At 35.4% G+C, this 21,245-nt stretch overlaps 1 protein-coding gene across 1 annotated transcript in view; it reads left to right on the top strand.

Moving 5' to 3' along the window:
- The window catches only part of CNTN5 (contactin 5), a 688,982-nt gene that overhangs the window by 67,684 nt on the left and 600,053 nt on the right, over positions 1-21,245 (top strand). The gene's annotated exons all lie outside the window — the stretch shown is intronic.

Consider the following 21,245-nt stretch of genomic DNA (forward strand, 5'->3'; position numbering starts at 1 on the left):
TGATTACTTATTTTTAATAGATTTAGTATCTTCTTCTTAGCCTAATTTATTTCTTAAGTGACAATTGCCTTAATTTCATGGTTTACACTGATGTCACAATGCGTTATTTCAAACATTGATAATTGGTTTAATATTTCAACTAGTGTGTTCTTTTGAGATTTGAGTGAAACTCAGAGTCAAGTGATCATCCATCAAGTTGTACAATTATTACCCTATAGTATAGAATAACCTCAAAAGAATGATATGAAATTCAGAATATTTTATACAGAACAGGGTGTAAAATGAATAGACAGGTCATTTGAAGTGCAGGGTCTGACAACTGAGAGACTATGAGAATGGTTATTTGAATGTGATAGTTTATTCAGAAAAAAACGTTTTTTTGAGAGAAAGTTTATTAAAAAAAAATAAATCACAAATTATGACTCTTTCCACTTGAATCCAAGGCATAAAACAAATATTGGGGAAAAATTAAGGAAACACACAATAACAGCAACAACCACAATCCTCTAATCTAAAAACACATTTTGTCCCCTTAAAGTGATCGTGAAGTGGTGAGAACACTTTCTATACAGCGCTCTATACTTATGCCTCCATATTTCACCTCCCATTTATTTATTTATTTATTTATTTATTTATTTCATTTTTCATGATGAAATGGCTAAAAACAGTACAGATCTGGGCTTGTGCTATTGTATCTACCTTACATCTGTAAAACAGCACTTTCTATTTATATGTAGCTTGATTGACTTGTTTGGGGCTAAAGTACCATGCTTTCTGCTTTGGTGTCTCCACTGAGAAAGGCAATGAGGCAATGACTGGCTTTTGCATCTGCGAAAGCATAGGCCTAACTTTCATCTCCTAGTGACTTAGACATACCTTGGCTTCTGGTGCTAACACTTTACTATGGAGAGAGAAAAAAAGATTTAGTGGCCATTGCAGGAAGAGACTTGGGCTCTGTCTCTATATGTTATATTGTTTTCACTTGCTAAAATGGAAATATGTGTATGTAAATATAAATAAAAGATATATTGTATATGTATATATATATTTGTGTTTATGTATTATGGAACTGGTGATTTCTGCTAAAAAATATTGATTGTAACATCAATATACGGACATTTTCTGTTTTGCAAATAAATGTCTGAACTGCAAAAACATGTTATTATGGTGAATGAATAATTTTGATTAGATATTGTTCAATGATACCACACTGGTTTAAAGGGACCTTGCCCTCAGGGGCTTATAAACTAAGAAAAGGAATTACCCACTAAGCAGGAATTACCCACTAATTTATAATTGCTTTTTATGCTTTCCAACAGTGCTTTGTAATATAATCCTCAAATGGATCATTTCAGCATATGCGTAATTTTAATCATTAACTCAAATCCAGTGATCAGTGGGACTGTTTTTCTGAAGACAGCTAGATATTCAAACCTGTGTAAGCGGTGATCTGGACATGAGAAGAAGAGTTGAACAAGACCTACCCAACCTGTTTCCTCAGAAAACATTCAGCATATATAGTTTTGCTGTCAAAACTGTAAATACAAGTCTTTCCATTTAGATCCCTGCTCTGTGAGATTTTTTCTTATGTCCTGCACACCAATACACAGTTGCTTTTATTTCATTTTTTGTTGTTGTTGTTGTTAACATTAAACTATTATTAAACTGGAATTGTTAAACTATGAATGCCTTCTATACAAAAGCTCAAAGTAATATTGAGACTGTCTATTAAGCAGGATATACAGATGTTAAATGGATCTATTCTTCTCAAAGGGAGGAGAAAACTACTCGAATCTTTAGATGGGCACTGAAGACACATGTAACTGGGAACAACTCTGGTTTCAGGAGTGTGGGCTGAAATATCTTTTATTTATTTTTTGGCATCTTCCACATTGTACTACTGCTTGTATCTAATCTGAACCTTTTGTATCCTTGGTCCACAACAGTTGCAATTATTACATATTACAAATCACTGGCAAACACAAAAGTGTCTAATCATTTCACACAAATAATTGCTGATTTTTTTATGTACTATTACATACAAAATTTATTTGTTCAAGGTATTTCTCTTGCCATACTATTCTTTTCTGCTCAACACCACTGGCAGGGCTGTGTGAATGAATGAACAGCTTTGTGAGGTACTTTTCCCAAGAAGAGTTTTCTGGGAACCTTTTGTGAAATTATTCTCTTAAAATGAAAATTTTTATACAAATGAATAGGCTTTAAGATAGCTCTTGAATATAAGTCTTCTCAGGTATAAGTTAGATGTCCACAGGAAATGTGAAATAAAGTCACAGACCACAGAAACTCAGAGCCATTACCATGGTTCTTCCACACCAAAGATGAATGTTTAATTGTTATCGTTGCTTAACACATTTAACTGTTTATCATTGGGAGGCTTGAAAGATGCTAGAGGTTAAACGTAACCTGTCCATATCTAAAGTAGGGCTTCATAATATAGGACAAATATTTCCTGTTCCTTCTTTGCAATTCTGGCCTCAACAGTGTTTCCTCTTTTACCTTCTGCCAAGTCTCTGGATCTCCAACCATAAAGTAATGATAAAAAATTTGCCTTTTTTCATAGGGGAGATGTAATGATAGACAAGATAACTTGCCTGCCTTTTGAGACAGTCAGATATTGCATGCCTGTAGTGTAAGACTTAGGAAACAAATTTGTTAGGAAACAAATATTTATTCAGAGCTCAGTGCTTGGTTTGGATGATGCATGGTATGTAAGGTAAAGGTCATACATTGAGTGATGAGCATAAGTGGATATGAAGAAAAAGTGAACAGCTGATCATTCCTCATGACCTATCCACTCCATGTACTGAATAAAACAAGGTCTTGTAGAAAAAGTAAAATGAAAAAATGTACCAGCATGGTTTTGAACAGAGGCAAAAATATATTTTGTTCATTCTCAAAGACTTGCATTTAAAACATAAAAAAATATACCAAATGTTATGTGTATCAGTTCAGTCAAATCACAAAATAAATGTTTTCTGTGCTTTTGTAACACTATTCATCAGTGTTCCAGTCCCCCTGTGAGAAAGTTAATGCTTTGCCCATTCTAGTCAAAAGGGGAGATGTAGTGAGTGGGTCCTGTGGACTGGAGCTCTTTGTGTTTGGTTCTCCTCTCCTTTCACACAAGTACCAAGCTCTGCCCACAAAGTTGGCTCCTGTCATTCACAACACAGAATTTACTCATGCTAAAACCCCACCTTTTTATAGAGTGGCTGCGATTATCAGTGTCTTTTTGTTCCATGTGCAAAATGTAGCTGAAAATGTAGCAATATACAAGAAACAGGAAAGTTTAAAAAGTTTGCAATTCAGCTGAAGAGGAGCGCATCAGCCAAGAGAAGCCATTTCTGTAACCTAAGGGGTGGATTTCTGTATTCAGTTGTTAGGCCTCTTGGAACAAAATTGCACATATCTTTTGTAGTTACACGTTTTTTTCTTACCTTGCTCCTTGCTCTGCAGTTGTCACAGCTTTTGCCTTGATCCACACAGAAATTAACATGTCACCTCATGTAGGTAATTTTTGTTTTGCTGTTTCTTTAGACTTTTTGAATCAATCTTAACAGAAAATACCCTGAGTGACTGGTGGTTACACCTTTATGAGGATGTTATAATTTGGCCTTCTGGATCTGCAGGATCTGCAGGTTTATTTATTTATTTATTATTTTTATTTTTATTTGTCATTCATTGCTCTGTGTACATGTGGCTTTTTCACTTTTCCGGCTTTCATGCTTGGCTGAGTTGGTGGCTCTGTCTAGATCATCCTTTTGATCATATACCTCATAGAGCTGATAGACATACATTTCCATTGGTGATTCACTCTGTGAATGTCTTATTTCATGTATTTTATGGTTATTTTATTCAGAAGACTGCAGCGATGATTACTATGTTAATGTTCTCATCCAGATAGTAATGCAGCAGGTGACTAACAGTAATTAATCATCAGAACCTTTATTCTTTTTATAACAGAGTAGCTGTTTAACAATTCACAAAAGTCACAACCTGTGAAGCCCTAAAGTGCTGGAAGAATCTAATAGAAATAGCTAAGCTCTTATGGAGAATAGTGTCAAATGATGAAACTCTGATTATAAATATTTATAGGATACAACTCTCTGTGTGTATGCATGTGTTAATTGCAGGAAAGCTATGTCTTCCTACCATAAATTTTATAGATGTAATTTCCATTAAAAAATGCAGCAACTTACATATCACCCCAATGTAGCAGTGGTGCATTACTTTTGATAACCCATATTCTCCGTTGCACGTAAATTGAAGTTTTTCAGCTGTATAAATACATGCTTTCTATTGGAAAAACTGTGTACAAGCAGCCTTTTTTGTTTGTTTGTTTCATCCATATCTACATAGGCCATTAATACCCATTCAACCAACCCCTCATTGCACTCAGTAAGAATATTAATGATACACAGCTGACAGTAATGTCAGGCAGTCACTGTTTGGATGTTAGCTAATATATTCCACTTCAAACTGTATGATTAATTTACTATGACTGCAGTTTGAAGAATGAGCAGAACAATGTAACATTACAAATTTATTTTGAATGTTAAATAGTATAAAACATCCTTAAAATGGCATTGTACTATAATAATTATGACTGTGTATTATAGTCAATAGAGACATTTAGAATAGACCTTTACTGTGTCTTCCAATCATCATAGTGGTCAATTAACATTGTCAAAGGAATCTGAAAATCTACAGCATCTAAGGACCTTCCAGAGAATCCAGCATTAGACAATGCGCAGGGTAGCAACTTGAATACTGCAGAAATATTTTTCTTTTTTTAATGGTGTTGGATATTTTCCTCATAAGATGGCAGGAGGTTTCAGGTTCTAAAAATAAGACAAAAAAAAAAAAAAAAAAAAAAAAAAAAGTATTGTAATTACTAGAAGAATATGTTTGCAGCTGATTAGACAACATAGACAACACACTTCTGTTACTATTCATAGTTAGTGATCTGTGCTTCCAAGCTTTTGTTTTTATTTGTTACCCAAACCATACTGTTCCTGCTGAACACTGAATATGCAATCTCTCTATTTTTCAGCTGAAGTAAAAGCTTCTTCTGTTTATTTGCACTTCTGTGCTATATTAGAAAAGATAATTGTAACATGAAATACATGTCCAACTCCTGAATATTCTAGAACTGGTTTTGGTTACTCTTAAGTTTGTGAAATTGTGGGCACAACAAAAATTCACAGGAATTTATTGTAAATGGAGTATTTTTCTCAATTGCTTTGGGCAAAGTTTTAAATCAGAAAGAATCATGTAGTTTTTAGACTTTTGGAAAACAGTTGGATGTAAGGGTTTTATCCTATCAAGTGCTTAGCATCCTCTAGTATAGATAGGATCGGTAGTCCAGCATTTAAAATTTTGCTATGTCTTTTTGTATGTGTCTGCATGGTGGTAGGATTGTTGTTTGTTTTGTTTTGCTTTGCTTTGTTTTTAATGAAAAATAATCTTCCTGTGGACCCTCCTCCACACCTTTTTCACTTTTTTTTTTTTTTTTTTTTCCAGACAAATTTGGTAGAAGTATGTAAATATCAAAGATTGCAGTTGGGCATCCAGAGAGGTTTTCAAAAGTGCCTAAGCATCTAAATATATTGGAAAATCATGCCATGATACCTGCCCACATATATCTTTTGAAAGTTAATCTTTAGCCTCCATGTGTAAGATTAATCTCACCTATCTTGAAATATCTTTCCTTAATGTGGATGTATATGTCTGAGCCAGACAGCATGGTGACTTTTTATACTCAGGGAAGAGAAATAGCCACTTGTGGAACATGATTCATCTCATCATGACTTAAAAATCTGAAATAGTTCACATGAATTGAGCCCTAAAAATGCCTATTTGTCTCCACTGTCCATGGGATTCTAGGGTGAAGGTCTGAGGCTTCCCTGGCTATATTCCTGGTTTGTAAAGTTAGATAAGTAAATGTCTGAATTGCCTTGTGTAAAACTTTTGAATCAATTTCTTAGAACCAAATGGCTTAAAGAAATTATGTCCAAATCTTCTGTGAAGGCAAAATTCAGGTATGTATCCATCCCCCTAGTGCCCTCTGTGAGTTTCTCTGTCTGAAAAGTAAGTTGTCTCATTCTAGACTGCAATGAGAGCATGGGGCAGGACACAGGGTATAGACGTAAATAGGGTGGCTTACAATGTGAATTCAATGTGCATCATTTCTGTACTTCAGTCTTAATCAATTACCTAGGTATCATAACTTTGTTGCTTAGACTCATGGATGGTATGGAAATGTGTTCGAGGCTGTGATTCAGAAAGGTGTGCTACAGAAATGAGAAGTTCTGTTATTGCTAAAGTGTGAGAGTAAGGCCCTGGGAATTTGTTGGCATCGTGCAAGATTGTGCCCTAATCACTTCAGTGTTTCTTTATGATGTTTCACTGTATAGCTTGGGAAAGTTAAGAAATCAGATTTCTAGTGGTCCTTTCTTCCTGATTTCTACATTCAACATTTCTATAAAATAGGGAAAAGGTGTCTTTCACTGCTTGAGATGCTGAATTATTTTTCCTGGCTTTGCTTTGCAAGGAATGATATTTAATTTGCCAATTACCTTAGACATCGAGCTGGAATTGGGAAGAGTCTTTTCACATTCTTATTTTCTCAGACGACATTTTAAATAAAATTAGACAGCATCAGTAGCTAATTGATAGAAAGATGCTAATCTTCAAAGCTTTAATTTTTGTTTTATAAGCAGAGGATTTGAATGTAATATTTTTATTTATTTGTTTGTTTGTTTGTTTTCTAGAAAGGGTAGTTATTTTTGTAAATTTTGATTGAGTGTTGTGAAATCAACTGCTGACCTCTTTACCAAAAGGACTACTGATAAATTTGTTGGTCCCATTAGACATCCTGATTTTTTTTCCTTTTAGTACTAATGCAGTTGTCAGGAAGAATCAGTTACAAGCTCTAAGGTTGTTCTAAAGTGCTCCTCTGGCTAAAGAAGGAAAAAGGAGATAGTTACCAAAATAATAAGGGGGAGAAAGTTGAAAGCAGAAGAATACAATGTCTGTCTAACAGAATGGAAAAGTAAGTGAGGTCTTAGAGCAGCAAAAATCTACTCTGTAGCAATACTTTAAGACATTATCTTAAGATAAACTCCAAACACAAGCATTTGGTTCTGCTTCTTATGTCCGCTGAACACAGGCTGTATGCTCTGTGTTTCCAGACACTGAAGGCAGGGTTAAAATCTGTGGAAAAATGCCTTGTGATTTAAGGGGGACTAATGACATATAAAGTCTTGATATTCTTCAGTCCCTCAACCCTTCTGAATGTTTTATACATCTTTTTATATACCTTTCCAAAAACTTTTACTTTGGGCTCACCCATTTCCTACTACCTACAGATCATGTTGTTTTTTGCAGCCACTGCATGAAGAATTACTGCTTGTGTTACTACTGTTGAAGATAACACCTCAGATCTTCTTCGTAATCACCTCCACCTTACACAGAGATTTTGCTGAACTTCCTTTCTTCCAGTACTGCTGCACCATCAGCAGCATCGTAGCAAGAGGTATAGTCAGCAATACCAGTTCTTCCTCTTTACTAGGATGTCCTCTAGTATGAAATTATTAGTTTACCATATTAAAACAGTTGCAGGACCCCAGTCTATAGTAAAGGCATTAACAAACTGATCTATTTTCTTGTTCCTACTTTATTTCAAATATATCTTCCCAGCTATGTTCCCTATTTAGAGGAATCCTGCTCAGATCTAAAGCAATGTGTAAATTCTGGCAAAATTTCTAAGCCTCTACTTTATCCTTACACTTCCTAGTCTTTCCAGGTCCATCAATACTTCTACCTTGCTCTTTTCTGACTTTCATAACAATGTCCTCCTTGGTTTTTCATTTTTCCTTCTGGAGAGGACACTTTTATGTCTCCCAGGTCATTGACCTTTTTTTCTAAGACCTGCTCTACTATCTCTATATTCAATTTACAGTATTTCCATTCCCCTATTGCTAGCTTCTCAATCATAGTTTTTTGTGTGTGTGTGTGTTTTTTTTTTTTTTTTCTTTTGTTTTCTCCTCATCTTCTGTTATCCAAACTGTGGTAATATTCTGCTATTTATTTATTTATTTTTTCTTTTGACATCTTTCTATTCACAACTATTTTATTTGTTTCAAACCAAATCAGGTCAAGCTGAGTCTTGCAAACTGTCACAATTTTACCACAAGTCTTGTGCTATTTAATGTTTTACTTAAAGCTTTGTTTCCTAGAGGGAATGGAGAACAAGAAACCCCAAGCTTTTATCAAAATTACTAAATGCTTAGCCCTCGGGTTTACACAAAAAGCCTAAAAACGCGAAGGAAGAACATATTAAGGACTCAGATACCAGAAGGCAAATAAAAATCCAGGCTACCCTTCTTTTAATGTTTTTTTTTCTCCTGTCCATTACTAAGAAAACTAGCCTCACAATTGAGAAAACAGGAGAATTCCTATCTCAGAAATATTTCCACATTGAAGTTAGAGATAAAAAAGTTCACACTAATATGAGGAACACTTGGTAACAACTAGTGCTACAGGAATAAACCTCAGAAATAAATTAAGATTATTTTTATATGGATTAAAGAGAATAGTAAGTAGGAAAAAGCTTTCTGTAAATCCAAATTAAGATAATTCCTTTTAAACGAGATGAGCATCTTGATCACACAGGGTAATTTTGCTGAAGTGTGTGAAGCTGCTCAGCAAGCAACCTACACCACTTTCGTGTAACAACTTGGGCAAAATCTGTGGATGTTGCCAGGCAGCAAAGAAGTTCACAGCTTTTCTGCAGATTTTTAAGAGCTATATAAACTGGACTCCATTCACATCTTTAACTTTATTGATCCTGCAAACTTGTGAACTATGTTACATGGTTTTTTTTGTTGTTGTTTTTGTTTTTTTTTTTTTTTTCTTTTCTGCCAGTAGATGGTGATATTTATATTAACTATTTAAGTGAACTGGAAAATATACATGATTATTTCTTTCAGCATACCTTCCTTATATCCCAGATATATTTCAACAACATGAGTTGATTTTGATTATTTTGGGAGTTTATATTAAGTGCAAGCATACAACTACACTGTTGGCTTTAACATCATTGTGCCCATTTTATTGCTCATATCATCAGGTTTTGAGCCAGCAACATTTGACCAGTTTAGATATCTGAATTGGCTGAGTATTTCCTTTGGCTTTTCATGAAATGAAAGAAAGCAGGGGTTTGAGAGGCTCCATTTTCTGTTGTTCAGTCAGTTGTAAATGGAAAGTAACACCACACATATTCAGTGGAACTGGTGAAGTTTTTTTGTTTGTTTGTTTGTTTTTTTCCCCTGCAACTATGCCTATATGTTTGTTGTTAATGAAACTCTAAAAGGATTCTTAAATGTGTTATAGCTATAGTTCAAAGATGATTTAGAGGGTACTAGTGAATGCTTCAAATTAAATTGCCTTTGGTCAATCCTAGCATTTTCCAAGGATGAACTATACATAACTTGCTTCAAAACACACAAGCTTATCACAGAATATTTCAAAACTCAAGACTGCTGATTTGTTTTCTCTATTGATTACATCAGGAAGAAAATGTTGGAAAATGGCATTTATCAAATATATATATATATATAATAAGATATATAATATAATATTGATATAATAAGATATATAATATAGATATAATAAGATATAATACATATATATATATATATATACATAAGACCTTGTTTAACAAAATATTTTAGCACATTCTAAAATTTCGCATGTATGTCTTACTGACTTCAGTGGAATTATATACTTAACACTCTTTTAGCACATGCTGGAGTTCCTTACTTGTCTCTGATTTGTGATCAAGATTGAATTTTAAACTTTTTAAGCTGTGTTCCTAACTAGATAGATGACAGTTGTTGATTGAAATACTCCCAACTAAGACTGCAGTAATTTGAGTTTCACAAGATACAACAAGCATTGCAACAATTCATTAAGTTTATTATAAGAGCTCCTAAACACTTGTTGCTTATAAGTGATGGACTCTCAATGTCTTGCGATACAGTAAGGACAGTATTTGTAAAAGCAGTAAGACAGCAAGGACTGAGTAATGAAGGCAGTGTCTGCACTATGATTCTCTCAATGACTATGAATTTCTACATGAAAAAAAAAAAAAAAAAAAAAAAAAAGTTTATTAGAATATAGACCAGAGTTAATTTCTACCAAAACAATTTTCTTAGTTTCAGACTGATACCACAAGTTACCAAGGATCCATTTCTCCTGCCAGCTTCATATGGAATTGTGTTAGTACTTAGCATAGTTAGATCAGTAACTTGGATGACTAAAACTATCTCAAGTCTTCTGCAGTTGGAACAATAGGAAAAGCAACTGGATAAGCCATCAGATTACAGACTCATGAAAGCAAATGTGTTGCATGGTCAATTAACACAATTAAATTCATGGCATATCATCCGCACGTAACAGTTGTGATTATTTATATTCAGAGATGTGATAGTAATTTTGCATTAAAGCATGAATGAAAACGGCAAGTGAAGTAATGCAGATTTAATCATAGTAGTTGAGATTATAATCTATTTGGAGACTGGTGACAACTGAGAAGGAAAACTTCAGAAAACTGTCTGAATCTTGATTTCTTATGTAGGTCCAGCAAAGGACTGCAGTTTAAATTGACTGATTTATTATTTAGGGTAAGAATAAGATTCTTAAAGTTTGAATGCTTAAAAGGCAGAAGAAGACAGAGAACTTATTGAAGAGAAGATTTATTTGTTTGTTGTTTATTTACTTATTTATTTATTTTGCATCTTAAATATTCTGCTGTGTGTGTGTATCATTTATATCAAACAAAAGGACATGAAAAAAACACACATTTTTTTCTGAGAGGACAATTGGAGAAATTTGGGGTTGAATGAAAGAAATGTATCAGTCAGGGAATTCTGAGACTTTTTAAAGTTCATAATTCAGTACAGACTGGGAGAAGGACTCATTGAGAGCAGCCCTGCAGAGAAGTCCTTGAGGGATGCAGTGGATGAAAAGCTTGATATGAGCTGGCAGTACTTGCTTGCAGCCCAGAAGGCCTACTGTGTCCTGGACTGCATCACCAGAGTGGCCAGCAGGTGGAGGAAGACTGTCTCCCTCTTCTCTCCCCTTGTGAGGCCCCCAGCACATAATTCACTGGCATTTCTTTGGAAATCTAGGTCCCCAGCCTCCCACTTAGACTTACTGCTTACTATATGGTCATGTAACTGTATTTTCCACCATAATTTGTTTTATATTCATAACTGTATTATAATATTGTAATGTAGGACCTTCCCGTAATGTCTTATAAGCAGTACCTGGTTGTCATTGTTTAAAAATGAACCTGAGTGAGGTGGAAGATGTCAGTTCCATGTCTGAATGTCTTCCTGGGGCTTAAAAGCCTCTGTTTTATTTCTTCCTGTATTAAAGATCCTTGTACGAAAAGATGTAGAAATCTCTTACTGGTTCAGCCTTTTGCCATTCCTAGCAAGGATTTTTGAGCACTGGCCTTAGTGTTAGTAATCTCTTTAGTTTTAAGTGCAATCTTTATGAGACTTTGTATTATAGATACAGTAAAAGTGTGTCTTAAGCATTAAGATGCTCATGTTAAATTTAACATAAATTATCACACATTGTAATTATGGAAAATAAATGCATAAAATAATTTTACAGACATAGCTTCTTGAATATTAGTGTCAATGTAAACAATACTCTGAGCTTAATAGTAGCTTCATATAATCTACATATTTATCTTTCTCGGTTTGAAAATAGCCAAATAATACTTTCTATTGTAACCTAGATCTTTAAAAGTTACCCTTACATTTTAGAAAATACAAGCTAAAGTAAATAGTGAACAAAACAAAGGGGAAGTGGACTATTATCACTCCATTTTACAAAAAAACAGCAACAACAAACATGATAGAATTCTGAATAATATCTCTTATTATAGAATATGTTATCTCATGACACAATTCACTTATTTCTTTATACTTACAACATAAGTATACACATCAGAGGTGGTACCAATTGGATCTTTTCATTCTTGCTAGAAAAAAAAAGACTGAAAATATGCTAAAGGCATAATTCAGATCTGCTGTTTTCCATTCTACACCTCTATAAATTGTAGTCCAATGCTACAACAAGGGTTTCTAAACTGAAATCATATGAAAAAAACTGGCAGATGGAAAAACTGAATACTTATGACATAATTTCCTGTCCAATATTCTCAATGTAGGGCCCTACTTAAAAAAAAAAAAAAAAAAAAAAAAAAAAAAAAAGGAGAGAATGCTAAGGGCTGCTCCTCCTAAATCCAAAAACATATTCATACAGATATTTGATAAAATGTCAGGTAAACCACTGAGCATTCCTGGCTAAGCTGTGAGGTCTTGAATTCACAAGTTGACTTGAACTGCCCTTTGTATCAGTTACAGATCTCTTCTCCCTGGTAACTGATGACAGGATGCATGGGAACAGCACAAAGCTGTGCCAGGGGAAGTTCAGACTAGGCACTGGGAAAAATTTTTTTACCATGATGATGGTCAAACACTGGAACAGGCTTCCCATTAAGCTACTATGCATGTTCCATGCATGATAGTGTTCAAACGGTGTTTGGATAATGACCTCAATAATGTCTTCTAACTTCTGGTTAGCCCCGCAGTGGTCAGAAAGTTGGACTGAAAGATCTTTGAAGATCTTCCAAATATTCTACTAGATCTTCCAACTATTCTACTCTATTCTACTCCATTCTCCTGGTCTTGCAGAGTGTAACAGGTCCTGGAAGAGACTGGTTGCATTTTTGTGGCACATTATATCTTTGAGGGAGGCAGAATAAGATGAATGTATCATGTCTAAAGTATGCAACTTGGTAGGTCTAAGTACACAGATAAGTGGATATATATAAATGTTATATATTGGTTCCTCTACAATGATAATCACCATGTTGATTTTGAGCACTACTATATATTCATTGATGGTTTCATCACTGTAGGCTTTTTATGATTCACATCTAAATCACATAGATCATAAAACGTAAAGCATGTAAAAGTATTTTTGAAACACATTAAAACATTTTACAAATATCTAGACGTAATGCATCTTAGTATAATCAAATTTTTCATCCTACTATGTAAATAAATTATGGCTTTCCCACTCTGGTCTGTGACTCAGTATTTCTCTTTCTGAAAGTGTGCATGTGTATACTTGTGTGTATATACATATATATACATACTCTTACATGTATAGTAAGTAAAGTACACCACTGAGGTTGATATAAAGAGACAGATAAGAAAAGAACCACTTAAAATATCACCAGAGATGCCAAAACAGAACCATGATACCTATTGGCTTGTTATAATTTTAATTTATCTTTTAACTTTCAAAAACTTTATGGTAATAGTAAAGATATATTGAGTTTCATATTTATTTCTGATTTTATATCTGAAATGTCAAATAAAGTAAAAGGTGCTGTTCTGTCTGTATTTTGACAAGTAAGAAGCAGCATGAGTTAGAACTGTTGGATAAATCCTCACCGACTTTAATTTTAAGATATTTTTTAAACAAAGCTGTACATGTGAAATCCAAGTAAGTTTTTTAAATGATTGACCACAGCAATTCATCTCGATGTTCATAACTTACAGTAATATATTTATCAACTAATCACATGAGTTAGAGTTCAGAAAAGTATTATTATTCCCTATAGTACACTTCCAAGTAGTGACATTATATAGTAATAGCTATATTTACTTACAGTGCCTTAAAAAGGACACTACTTTTATATAGAGACTCAGCACCTATATTTCAGGACTTCTTGGAAATGGCATGGTACAAATGCATCTTCTTGTGCATTTTTTCACTTTGATACAATCATACTGTAAAATATGTTCCATTCTTAGAATGCGAAATCTTAGAATCATAGAACTCTATGATTCTATTATATTAGCTAGATTAATTAATTAATTAATCTAATTTAATTTAATTAATTAATTAAACTGCACAGAATTAATTTTGCAGTTCTGTGCAGTTTTTCATCACATTCCCATTAGCACATATACATACACAAACACATAATGATGGAAAATGTCAGGAGATATAAATACGAATCTAACAAATGTGTTGAAGTTGCAATGTGAGAAACATAGATGCATGCTGAGGTGAGAAGCACAAGATAAATATTTTTAATTTTCTTTTTTAATAAGGACTGAAAAAAAGTGTTTTCATTGTAGTAGCCAAAAGAACAGGAGTATCAGTAGAGTAGCATTCTGTATATAACCACATTACCTTCTTTGTTGCAAGGGCTTCTTTACAGCAGCAAATGCAGTACAGAGATGGCAAGAGATGGCAACTATAAAATGTGGATTCCAATCCCACTTTTGCTATCGAATAATTCTCCTACCTCAGGCAGGCTTTTAACCTTTCTGATCTTCACTCTTTTCTCCACTAAATTGTGAACATCAGTCCCCTACTTGGAGATGTGCTAGTGAGATCTCCATAGAGAAATATCTAAAACACTACAGAAATTTGAAAATGATTCACTTACGTGTGAACTGTGTCCAAATGTGTCCAAAAGTCTTGCATAAAGACTTTTACTATTAGCTTAATATGAGAAAGGAAAGATCAGGGGAGATTATTAAGCATCACACACACAAATCTATTTATATGTAAATTTTATAAGTATGATGCTATATTTTTTGCAATATTTAGTCTTTATGCAAGAGGATTATTTAATTATCACACAATAATTTCAACAATACGGACTTCTAGATGTGATAAATTTATCTGTGCAAATATTCTTGATGGTTGTAGCATTTAAGTTGTCTATACTGATTTTTATTTTTTTTTTTGTGGTTGATTTTTTTGTGTCTTAATGAAAAATCAAAGAAATACAGATGAAAAAGTAAAGAATTCATATGATATTATTAATTTCCTAATAGAGCTTCATATCAAACATTTAAACATTCTGTCTTTTCTGGTATATTTCAAATGGGAAAATAGGGTGAAAATCTAGAAAATTAATAGAAAAAATATCAAAATCCCTAAAAAACAGCAATAATAACAACAACAACAACAATTATTAGAATTATATTGATCTTAATATATAATTTTATATTTATGATTATGATTATTTATGAAAGATGTCATCATTGTATAGAAATTGCTCTGACTGCTGGTAATACGGCAGAAATTATAAAGAAACTTTCATAGTGGGTGCTAAAACCATGCAGGGGTGGCCTCTGTGAGCAGAGCCCAGCAGCTGCCCCATGTTAAGAGCCAGCACCAGAGGGCTCCAAAAGGGACCCACTGCTGGCCAGAGCCAAGCCATGAGTGATGCTGGGTGGGCCTCTGGGAGAGCAGATTGAAGGAAGGGGAAATCTGCTGTGCTACAGCAGCTGGGAGAGAGGGGTGAGAGCTGAGAGAGAAGCAGCCCTGCAGCCCCCAAGGGGAGTGCAGCAGGAGGGCAGGAGGTGCTCCAGGCACAAGGCAGCAAAAGTTCCCCTGCAGCCCCTGGAGAGGCCCCTGGTGGAGGAGGCTGCAGCCCATGGAGGAGCCCCCAGTGGAGCAGGTGGATGTGGCCTGGAGGAGGCTGCGGCCCATGGAGAGACCCGGCAGGAGCAGGCCCCGGGCCGGAGCTGCAGCCCGTGGAGAGGAGCCCACACAGGAGCAGGGGGTCTGGGGGGAGCTGCTACCCATATGGGGGACCTGTGCTGGAGCAGTTTGCTCCTGATGGATGGACCCCAAGGAATGGAGCCATGCGGGAGCAGTTCTTGAAGAGCTGCAGCCTGTGGGCAGCCCCCGAAGGCTCAGTTCGGGAAGGACGGCATCCTGTAGGAGGGACACCACATGGAGCAGGGAAGAGAGTGAACGTGAAGGAGTGATGGAGACAAAGTGCCATGGACTGACCGCAGCCCCTATTCTTCATTCCTCTGCGCTGCTCGGGGAGAAGATGTAGAAGAGGTGAGGTGGGAGGAAGGTGTTTTTAGTTTGCTTTCAGTTTCTCACTGTTCTAGTCTGCTAGAGATAGGCAATAATTATATTTATCTCCCTATATTGAGTCTGTTTTGCCCATGATGATAACTAGTGACTGATCTCCCCGTCCTTATCTCAACCCTCGAGCCCTTTCCATTGTATTTTCTCCCCTTTCCATTTGAGGAGGGGGGTGAGAGAGTGGTTGTTGTGGAGTTTAGCTGCCCAGCAGGGTAAAACCACCACAGTAGGCAACCTCTTTTGTTGATACTGGAGCATATTTCCAAGTATCTCAACAATCTAATACATGTTTTGAAAATTAATATGAACTCACTGGAAAAATAAACACTAACAAGACAGAACGTCCAGGCTAGAGTAAGACAGACTGGTCTTGTAGACAAAGTCAGTATGGAAGTGAGTGGGAGAATAGCGTGGAGAGAAACCAGAGAATCTGGCTGCATGACTGAAAGATGTAAGGGTGCCAGTAGCAACACTGGTATAAATCCTCAGCATTAATAATGTGCAAGAGTAAGGAAGTAAGAAATGTCATATTCAGTTATTTAAAAACTAAAACAGATGCATTCTTAGTATCACAGAACTACAAGAAGAGGTATTTAAAAACAAGTAAAAATATCTTGAATGTGCTAATTATCTAATGTTTTATAACTGTTTTATAACTGTAAGGGAAACAAATAGCCATTAATTTAACACAATTTAGCCAATCCAATTAAGCAGAAATAAGGATTATCATCTTGAAAATAGTAGAACGAGGACTGTAAAGGTTTATTGGGTGCAAACTAGGTAGCATTAAATCATTTTTTTCTGATTAAACCGCAAAAGTAGAAACTTAGAGTGGGCAGGGTAGCATTGTCTACACTGAGCATGTGACATGGTTTGGCTTTACTTCAGAGTCAAAATCATGGACATCAGAAATGTTTGTTTTCCCACCTATTACATACAAGTCCATTAGAACGTGCCTTCATTTCTGAAATAGAAGAGGTACTGATGAAAGAAATGTGCAAATCCAGCTTCTGATTTTCTGTTGTACAGTGAAGCTCCCTAAGGAATATTTACTTGTCTAGCAGTTTTATTATTTAGCATCCTTGTCTTATTTAGTCTCCCTAGGTGACACTTTTTTGTATGGAAATATAAGCTAGAATTGTAATAGCCTCCTTTTTTAATAGACGTTTCAGAAAAAAAAAAGGGGGGGGGGGGAGAGAGGGGGAATCAATATTTCTATTTCCTCTTATCATTCCTGACAACCAAGGGGGTACTAACATTTCTACACTAACTCTTTATTGTAGTTTGGGTTATTCTGAATCTAGCTTTCAGCTCATTTTGGTAGCTGAAGACCTTTTCAATGGATTAATGTATTTATATTGCCTGAATTCATTCTCAATACTGGTAGTATTTAATATACTTCAACCTTCAGTTGCACACAGGTAGACAATACTCATTTATGACTAGAAAAGTATATATATTGCATGGGAAAAGTATTATAAAAGTATATAATAAAGGAAGGTATATTTGATTTAATCTAAAGGATGTGCTACTTAGAGAAGTCTTTCTGCGATAGACTTTCCTCACTGTCTTTTTTATTTTTATGTTTTAATGGTAGGAGTTATTTTTGTTTGTTTTTATATGGTTTCATTTTTTGTTTCCTTTTTTTTTTTTTTTTTTAAGTTTTTATTATTCGTCTGCATTTTGACCATAAAGCATGGACACCAGGCTGACCAGGAGTCAGCAATATGCCCTTGTGGCCAAGAAGGCCAACGGTATCCTGGGGTGCATTTGGAAGAGTGTTGCCAGCAGGTCAAGGGAGGAGATTCTGCTCCTCTGCTCAGCCCTGCTGACAATACCTAAAGTATTGTGTCCAATTCTGGGCTCCCCATTACTAGAGGGACATGGAGCTACCTGAGCAGGTCCATAGGAGGACTACGAAGATTATTATAGGACTGTTGTACAAGGACAGGCTGAGAGATATGGGCCTGTTTAGCCTGGAAAACAAAAGACTGAAGGGAGACCTCATTAATGTTTGATGGGAGGGTGTCGAGAGGATGGAGCTGGTCTTTTACCAGTTGTGCCCAGCAACAGGATGAGAGGCAAGAGGCCCAAACTGAAGCAGAGGATGTTCAGTTGAATATGAGAGGACATTTCTTTTCTGTGAGGGTGACAGACCACTGAAACAGGTTGCCCAGAGAGGTTATAGAGTCTCCTTCTCTGGAGGTAACCCAAACCTGGATGCCATCCTGCACAATGTGCTTTAGGTGTTCCTGTTTGGCAGGGATTTGGACAAGATGATCTTCAGAGGTCCCTTCCAACCATGCCTATTCTATGATTCTGTGACAAGAGGCAATGGGGACAAACTGAAACACAGAAGGTTTTGTCTGAAAATCAGGAATATTTTTTTTTGTTATACAGGAGACTACACACTGGTACAGGTAGCCTAGAGAGATTGTGAAGAGAGACTGTGGAGTCTTCCTCCTTGAAGATCTTCAAAAGCCAGCTGGACGTGGTCCTGGGCAACCTGCTCTGGGTGACCTTATCTGAGTTGGGGAGTTTGGACCAGATGACTTCCAGAGGTTCCTTCCAAGTCTCACTTCATTCTCTTTGTGCTTTAGTTCACCAATGGAAGTTGCACTATTATCTCATGGTATTAGAGACCATGCAGTGCTCAGACACTTAAGTGGTGAAGCCATATAAGTTTCTTAATTAGACAGAAAGTTGTTATTGTCCAGTTTGGAGTATTTCAGATTCAAAAAAATGCTTAAAATTAAGGTTGAATTGTACCGACAGCTGTTAAACACCACATTGGTTATATCACGTAGTTCTTGCTTTGGCAGGGTGTTTAGAATGCACCTAAATTTAAGTCTCAATGAGCTTGATTAAATCTCTTAAGGTCTTAGACACATTCTTGACTCCTATACTGAACAGAGACTCAAAACTGAACAGCAAAAACCTAAGCATACCCAGCAGATTATTATTGGACTGTTGTTCCATAAGACTGGAAAGCTGACTTTGGCAAGAAGGCCTGTTTGCTTAATTAAATCTTCTAATAAGTAGACCTCCTTTATGACTTTTACATAACTAATAAGCTTATGTACTTCAGATGATTTTTCTTCAATATTATTGAGTAATTAACATTTAATTCTAATCAAATCCCATAATATGCTGTTATGGTTAGCACAGAGTTCCAGTTCCAGAATGCTCAGAGCAAGCTGTCTTGCTTTGCTAAACAGGTACTTCAGAGCAGTTATGCTGCCCCAGAAGATTTCTATGTGTATTCAATTAAAATACAAAGTTGTTCCCTAATTTACACAAGTAGATGGTTCATATTGGATAAATGGTTTGTGGGTTGGGTTAGTACCTATTTCAATACCTGTATTAAAATACAGAAGGACTAAATGGAGCTGTAGATATAATTCCTCGCTCTCCCCCTCCCCAGACAGTCTAAAGCAGAGCCAAAATGCAGTATATGTACATAGCAATACCTGCATCTGGCATAAAATATTGCATAGACAAAAATAAACAGAAGGTTACTTTTTTCTTTTTTTCTTTTTTTTTTCTCTGTAATCTTTTGTGTTAAAAATATAGATGATATTTTTTTAAACCTACATTTCTACAATTATTGCTATATAAAATATAGCAGATAGTTCTAGCTTCACTGAAGTCAATATGTACTTTTCTGTTTAGTTGATAAAGTAAATGGGCCCAAATTTGAAAGTAATGGATGTTTAAAAGTGTATTTGCACTGAGTCAGAAGTAATTGGACGTGACTGCTTCTGCCTCAGCATTGTTGTCATACAACATTTTACAGGCAATCATTAGTAAATACTCAGTGAAAGCCCTCCCCTTTCCCTGATTGTTCTGTGTTTCTCTTTTGTTCTTCCTTTTTCTTTTCTCTTTTTCATTTTTTTTTCTTCTTATTTTTTTTTCCTAGCATTATCTCATTTATTTTCTGAACAGTCATTCTTGATATCTTTTATTTATCTTGCAAATTCTTGGAGGCAGACATTAGTCATTCAGCATATTTTGTGAAGTGATGTGTACACGTACATTTCTATCTAAGCAAAAAACAGTAAAAGCAACATCTTGAAAGATTTACTGAACAAGGCAATAACACAAGAACATTTTCTTCAAAGAGGATAAAATACTTAACATCAAAATTCTAATTTAAACTTACAAGATGATAATTCCCACTACTGTGAGAATACTGACACCACCATGTATATTGTTTTAATTGTTTGCTAATTAGCAGTTCAGGAGCCGACCCAACTGCTGCTTGGCATGCTGCACTGTGGCACAGTTTTGGCTCCCCCTATCTTCTACACTCCATCTGTTCTTCACCTCTCTCCTTCCATTAAACTTTAAGCAGGGAACTGCTGGCTCATGGATTCAAATGAGAAAGTAGATTTTCCCCCGAAGAAATCTAACCTGGCCAGTCTGGAACTTTAAAGCACAGTTGAAGAAAAAGAAAATAAAAATTATTGTCTTGCCTAAAGTACTATTGCACTAAAAATATTATTAAAATTTTATCTATAATAATTAATAAACGACTTGTACTCCTAGTCTTCAAAACGTCAGATCAGAAAAATAAGCAGACCAGACAGATAAACAAATATGTAACATCTTTGAGATAGAGATAGAAAAAAAAAAAAAAAGAGAGAGAGAAAAGGGGATGTAGACATGAATAATGGATCTCAAAGTTACTGGCTAGTTTTCTTTTATTTTCTATAGCCACCAAGCAGTATGCACATGATAAAAGCTAAAAATGACAAAATGCAAGCAGCAACTGCTGAATAAACTTTTCTGAATAAACATGAAAGATCACTGACATGAAATAGGTCGCATTTCATGTCATCTAAGTCATTGTTTGAAATGCAAGTGTTTTATTTGGAGCTCAATTATTATTCTCTAAGATCATGCTGTGGTGGTTTTACCGTGCTGGGCAGCTAAACCCCACAACCGCTCTCTCACTCCCCCTCCTTTAGATGAGGAGGGGGAGAAGTAAAGCAAAGAACAACTCACGGGTTGAGATAAGGATAATTTAATTAAAGGGAAATAATTATAATAATTAAATAAAGACTACCATGAACTAAACAATTTAACTAAGGGGAAATAAAAGGGAAAGGGGAAAAAGGGAGGAAAACAAACAAACAAAATAAATGAAAGCTATATGGAAGTGCAGAGGAAAGAAATTACTCTCTACTTCCCACAAATGAGCGATGATTGACCACGTCCTTGAAGCA

Source organism: Aythya marila (assembly GCF_965140915.1).
Source record: "Aythya marila genome assembly, chromosome: 1".
Taxonomy (NCBI): domain Eukaryota; kingdom Metazoa; phylum Chordata; class Aves; order Anseriformes; family Anatidae; genus Aythya; species Aythya marila.